This window comes from Pseudorasbora parva, chromosome 24, assembly GCF_024679245.1.
Source record: "Pseudorasbora parva isolate DD20220531a chromosome 24, ASM2467924v1, whole genome shotgun sequence".
Taxonomy (NCBI): Eukaryota; Metazoa; Chordata; class Actinopteri; order Cypriniformes; family Gobionidae; genus Pseudorasbora; species Pseudorasbora parva.
The window spans coordinates 37463995-37470619 of NC_090195.1; positions in this window are offsets into that span (position 1 = coordinate 37463995).

Sequence of the window (6625 nt, forward strand, 5' to 3'; positions counted from 1 at the left end):
TATTTTTGGAAAGGCATAATATTTAGTCATGGATCATCTGATTCAATAATGTCCTGTTTGTCCTGATGGAGTGCACAATGTGGGTTAGGTTCATACATTAAATTGTGGATATGAGTCAAAGAAGATTAAGTCCATGGCTTCGACTCATTGTGATAATTAACACATTTACACTGTTAGTTAATACTAGATGTTGATAGTAAATTATTCCACGATAACACATTTAATTATTAGCCATTCCTATAGTACTATATCTATTATTCAGATCTCTTTATTATCATTAATGCCTGGCTTAGTTATTCATTAACTTATGATTATCTGTGCATTAATAAACATGACTGAATATTAGTGCGCCTCTATTGTAAAGTGTGACCAGATCTTAAGTTGTATTTTGAGATTATATTAAGTGTTTTCTCGTTGGTAAGTTTGGTCAAGTGCAGTTTTAGACCTTTCACTCACCGCTCATCTCCTGTTGCTGACTCCGCTGAACCACGCCTCCTAGCTAACATAATTATAAACAACTTTAATTACAATTTTAACTAATTAAAACACATTTGTAAATATCAAAAAATAATGTCTAGTATGTCAATGAAGTATGACTAGTCAAAAGAGCCTTCTCGATACCTTCAATTCCAATTACGAGTCAAAATTGCATGTTATCTGAAATTGGATTAAATCTTAAAAGAACTTGCCATAAATCTGTAGATTGTTCTAACATTCCAAACAAGACTATTTTATTTTCTTAATTGCTCTTCATGTTTCAGTGCTTCCAGTCTTTGGGGAGATTCAATTTTCTGAATGATCAATTGCCAAAAGAGATATGTTAATGTCAAGCAAGGCCTGAGGGAGAGTGTGTCATCTCAGTGGACAGAAATACAGTCTGCAAGGGATTCACCGCATGAATAGATTCTGACACATCAGTCCTCATTTCTGTGTGTGTGTGTGTGTGTGTGTGCGTGCGTGCATGCGTGTGTGTGTGTGTGTGTGTGTGTGTGTGTGTGTGTGTGTGTGTGTGTGTGTGTGTGTGTGTGTGTGTCTGTGTGTGTCTGTGTGTGTGTGTGTGAGATTTTAAGATTAGCATTTATGTCACGGCAAGAGAGAGAAACAAAAATGAGGCAGCAAATGCTAAACTGAGACTGAAATGCTTTTTATTATACAGCTCTCTTGTCATGCTAACTGTATTTTAAATGTATTTTTACATCAGTAGTAAGATATTAAATATAATTTGGTGGAACCAAATTTATTTTAATGAAAATAATCCAACTACACTGTCGCAAACTCCCCTATCTAGGGTTGGGAATGCCAGTGGCAAATAATAATAAAAAGAAGGTTAATGACCATGTCCCCTTTTCTGTATCAGCTCACACACTAACACCACACAGTAAGAACACAAAAGTTAATATTTTATTCATAAATAAATAAATAACAGGAAGCCTGGATATTCAGGAGGGGTTCAGGCCAAAATAATAAAAAAAGTGATTCTAACTAAAGAGGGGATCATTTTAATTTACTTAATAAAAAATCCCAAATAAAAAACAAAAGCCACCACTCTTTTATTTCATTAAAAAATGGCAATCTCATCCCTATGGCTTCCGTAAGAAATATGAAGTACATAAATCAGCAACATAATAAGAAAACAAACATAATTATCTTTGTCAGCACACTAACAGATACAGCAATGTCAGTAGCTGGCAGTCTGGGGCAGGAGATGGAGGACAAGAGCTGGTAGTCTGGGGCAGGAGATGGAGGACAAGAGCTGGCAGTCTGGGGCAGGAGATGGAGGACAAGAGCTGGCAGTCTGGAGCAGGAGATGGAGGACAAGAGCTGGCAGTCTGGGGCAGGAGATGGAGGGCAAGAGCTGGCAGTCTGGGGCAGGAGATGGAGGTCAAGAGCTGGCAGTCTGGGGCAGGAGATGGAGGGCAAGAGCTGGCAGTCTGGGGCAGGAGATGGAGGGCAAGAGCTGGCAGTCTGGGGCAGGAGATGGAGGGCAAGAGCTGGCAGTCTGGAGCAGGAGATGGAGGACAAGAGCTGGCAGTCTGGAGCAGGAGATGGAGGACAAGAGCTGGCAGTCTGGAGCAGGTGATGGAGGACAAGAGCTGGCAGTCTGGGGCAGGAGATGGAGGGCAAGAGCTGGCAGTCTGGGGCAGGAGATGGAGGGCAAGAGCTGGCAGTCTGGGGCAGGAGATGGAGGGCAAGAGCTGGCAGTCTGGAGCAGGAGATGGAGGACAAGAGCTGGCAGTCTGGAGCAGGAGATGGAGGACAAGAGCTGGCAGTCTGGAGCAGGAGATGGAGGACAAGAGCTGGCAGTCTGGGGCAGGAGATGGAGGGCAAGAGCTGGCAGTCTGGAGCAGGAGATGGAGGACAAGAGCTGGCAGTCTGGGGCAGGAGATGGAGGGCAAGAGCTGGCAGTCTGGGGCAGGAGATGGAGGACAAGAGCTGGTAGTCTGGGGCGGGAGACGGAGGACAAGAGCTGGCAATCTGGGGCAGGAGATGGAGGACAAGAGCTGGCAGTCTGGGGCAGGAGATGGAGGACAAGAGCTGGCAGTCTGGGGCAGGAGATGGAGGACAAGAGCTGGCAGTCTGGAGCAGGAGATGGAGGACAAGAGCTGGCAGTCTGGGGCAGGAGATGGAGGGCAAGAGCTGGCAGTCTGGGGCAGGAGATGGAGTACAAGAGCTGGCAGTCTGGAGCAGGAGATGGAGGACAAGAGCTGGTAGTCTGGAGCAGGAGATGGAAGACAAGAGCTGGCAGTCTGGAGCAGGAGATGGAGGACAACAGCTGGTAGTCTTGGGCAGGAGATGGACGATAAAAGCTGGTAGTCTGGGGCAGGAGATGGAGGACAAGATCTGGCAGTCTGGGGCAGGAGATGGAGGGCAAGAGCTGGCAGTTTGGAGATGGAGGACAAGACCTGGCAGTCTGGGGCAGGAGATGGAGGACAAGATCTGGCAGTCTGGAGCAGGAGATGGAGGACAAGAGCTGGCAGTCTGGGGCAGGAGATGGAGGACAAGAGCTGGTAGTCTGGGGCAGGAGATGGAGGACAAGAGTTGGCAATCAGGAGCAGGAGATGGAGGACAAGAGCTGGTAGTCTGGGGCAGGAGATGGAGGACAAGAGCTGGCAGTCTGGAGCAGGAGATGGAGGACAAGAGCTGGCAGTCTGGGACAGGAGATGGAGGACAAGACCTGGCAGTCTGGAGCAGGAGATGGAGGACAAGATCTGGCAGTCTGGGGCAGGAGATGGAGGGCAAGAGCTGGCAGTTTGGAGATGGAGGACAAGACCTGGCAGTCTGGGGCAGGAGATGGAGGACAAGAGCTGGCAGTCTGGAGCAGGAGATGGAGGACAAGAGCTGGTAGTCTGGGGCAGGAGATGGAGGACAAGAGTTGGCAATCTGGAGCAGGAGATGGAGGACAAGAGCTGGTAGTCTGGGGCAGGAGATGGAGGACAAGAGCTGGCAGTCTGGAGCAGGAGATGGAGGACAAGAGCTGGCAGTCTGGGGCAGGAGATGGAGGACAAGACCTGGCAGTCTGGAGCAGGAGATGGAGGACAAGAGCTGGCAGTCTGGAGCAGGAGATGGAGGACAAGAGCTGGTAGTCTTGGGCAGGAGATGGACGATAAGAGCTGGTAGTCTGGGGCAGGAGATGGAGGACAAGAGCTGGCAGTCTGGGGCAGGAGATGGAGGACAAGAGTTGGCAATCTGGAGCAGGAGATGGAGGACAAGATCTGGTAGTCTGGGGCAGGAGATGGAGGACAAGACCTGGCAGTCTGGAGCAGGAGATGGAGGACAAGAGCTGGCAGTCTGGAGCAGGAGATGGAGGACAAGAGCTGGTAGTCTTGGGCAGGAGATGGACGATAAGAGCTGGTAGTCTGGGGCAGGAGATGGAGGACAAGAGCTGGCAGTCTGGGGCAGGAGATGGAGGACAAGAGTTGGCAATCTGGAGCAGGAGATGGAGGACAAGATCTGGTAGTCTGGGGCAGGAGATTGAGGACAAGAGCTGGCAGTCTGGAGCAGGAGATGGAGGACAAGAGCTGGCAGTCTGGGGCAGGAGATGGAGGACAAGAGCTGGCAGTCTGGAGCAGGAGATGGAGGACAAGAGCTGGCAGTCTGGGGCAGGAGATGGAGGACAAGAGCTGGTAGTCTGGGGCAGGAGATGGAGGACAAGAGTTGGCAATCTGGAGCAGGAGATGGAGGACAAGAGCTGGTAGTCTGGGGCAGGAGATGGAGGACAAGAGCTGGCAGTCTGGAGCAGGAGATGGAGGGCAAGAGCTGGCAGTTTGGAGATGGAGGACAAGACCTGGCAGTCTGGGGCAGGAGATGGAGGACAAGAGCTGGCAGTCTGGAGCAGGAGATGGAGGACAAGAGCTGGCAGTCTGGGGCAGGAGATGGAGGACAAGAGCTGGTAGTCTGGGGCAGGAGATGGAGGACAAGAGCTGGCAGTCTGGGGCAGGAGATGGAGGACAAGAGCTGGCAGTCTGGGGCAGGAGATGGAGGACAAGAGCTGGCAGTCTGGAGCAGGAGATGGAGGACAAGAGTTGGCAATCTGGAGCAGGAGATGGAGGACAAGAGCTGGTAGTCTGGGGCAGGAGATGGAGGACAAGAGCTGGCAGTCTGGAGCAGGAGATGGAGGACAAGAGCTGGTAGTCTTGGGCAGGAGATGGAGGACAAGAGCTGGCAGTCTGGAGCAGGAGATGGAGGACAAGAGCTGGTAGTCTTGGGCAGGAGATGGAGGACAAGAGCTGGCAGTCTGGGGCAGGAGATGGAGGACAAGAGCTGGCAGTCTGGAGCAGGAGATGGAGGACAAGAGCTGGCAGTCTGGGGCAGGAGATGGAGGACAAGAGCTGGTAGTCTGGGGCAGGAGATGGAGGACAAGAGTTGGCAATCTGGAGCAGGAGATGGAGGACAAGAGCTGGTAGTCTGGGGCAGGAGATGGAGGACAAGAGCTAGTAGTCTGGGGCAGGAGATGGAGGACAAGAGTTGACAATCTGGAGCAGGAGATGGAGGACAAGAGCTGGTAGTCTGGGGCAGGAGATGGAGGACAAGAGCTGGCAGTCTGGAGCAGGAGATGGAGGACAAGAGCTGGTAGTCTTGGGCAGGAGATGGACGATAAGAGCTGGTAGTCTGGGGCGGGAGACGGAGGACAAGAGCTGGCAGTCTGGGGCGGGAGATGGAGGGCAAGAGCTGGCAGTCTGGGGCGGGAGCCGGAGGACAAGAGCTGGCAGTCTGGGGCGGGAGATGGAGGGCAAGAGCTGGCAGTCTGGGGCAGGAGATGGAGGACAAGAGCTGGTAGTCTGGGGCGGGAGACGGAGGACAAGAGCTGGCAATCTGGGGCAGGAGATGGAGGACAAGAGCTGGCAGTCTGGGGCAGGAGATGGAGGACAAGAGCTGGCAGTCTGGGGCAGGAGATGGAGGACAAGAGCTGGCAGTCTGGAGCAGGAGATGGAGGACAAGAGCTGGCAGTCTGGGGCAGGAGATGGAGGGCAAGAGCTGGCAGTCTGGGGCAGGAGATGGAGGACAAGAGCTGGCAGTCTGGAGCAGGAGATGGAGGACAAGAGCTGGTAGTCTGGAGCAGGAGATGGAAGACAAGAGCTGGCAGTCTGGAGCAGGAGATGGAGGACAACAGCTGGTAGTCTTGGGCAGGAGATGGACGATAAAAGCTGGTAGTCTGGGGCAGGAGATGGAGGACAAGATCTGGCAGTCTGGGGCAGGAGATGGAGGGCAAGAGCTGGCAGTTTGGAGATGGAGGACAAGACCTGGCAGTCTGGGGCAGGAGATGGAGGACAAGATCTGGCAGTCTGGAGCAGGAGATGGAGGACAAGAGCTGGCAGTCTGGGGCAGGAGATGGAGGACAAGAGCTGGTAGTCTGGGGCAGGAGATGGAGGACAAGAGTTGGCAATCTGGAGCAGGAGATGGAGGACAAGAGCTGGTAGTCTGGGGCAGGAGATGGAGGACAAGAGCTGGCAGTCTGGAGCAGGAGATGGAGGACAAGAGCTGGCAGTCTGGGACAGGAGATGGAGGACAAGACCTGGCAGTCTGGAGCAGGAGATGGAGGACAAGATCTGGCAGTCTGGGGCAGGAGATGGAGGGCAAGAGCTGGCAGTTTGGAGATGGAGGACAAGACCTGGCAGTCTGGGGCAGGAGATGGAGGACAAGAGCTGGCAGTCTGGAGCAGGAGATGGAGGACAAGAGCTGGTAGTCTGGGGCAGGAGATGGAGGACAAGAGTTGGCAATCTGGAGCAGGAGATGGAGGACAAGAGCTGGTAGTCTGGGGCAGGAGATGGAGGACAAGAGCTGGCAGTCTGGAGCAGGAGATGGAGGACAAGAGCTGGCAGTCTGGGGCAGGAGATGGAGGACAAGACCTGGCAGTCTGGAGCAGGAGATGGAGGACAAGAGCTGGCAGTCTGGAGCAGGAGATGGAGGACAAGAGCTGGTAGTCTTGGGCAGGAGATGGACGATAAGAGCTGGTAGTCTGGGGCAGGAGATGGAGGACAAGAGCTGGCAGTCTGGGGCAGGAGATGGAGGACAAGAGTTGGCAATCTGGAGCAGGAGATGGAGGACAAGATCTGGTAGTCTGGGGCAGGAGATTGAGGACAAGAGCTGGCAGTCTGGAGCAGGAGATGGAGGACAAGAGCTGGCA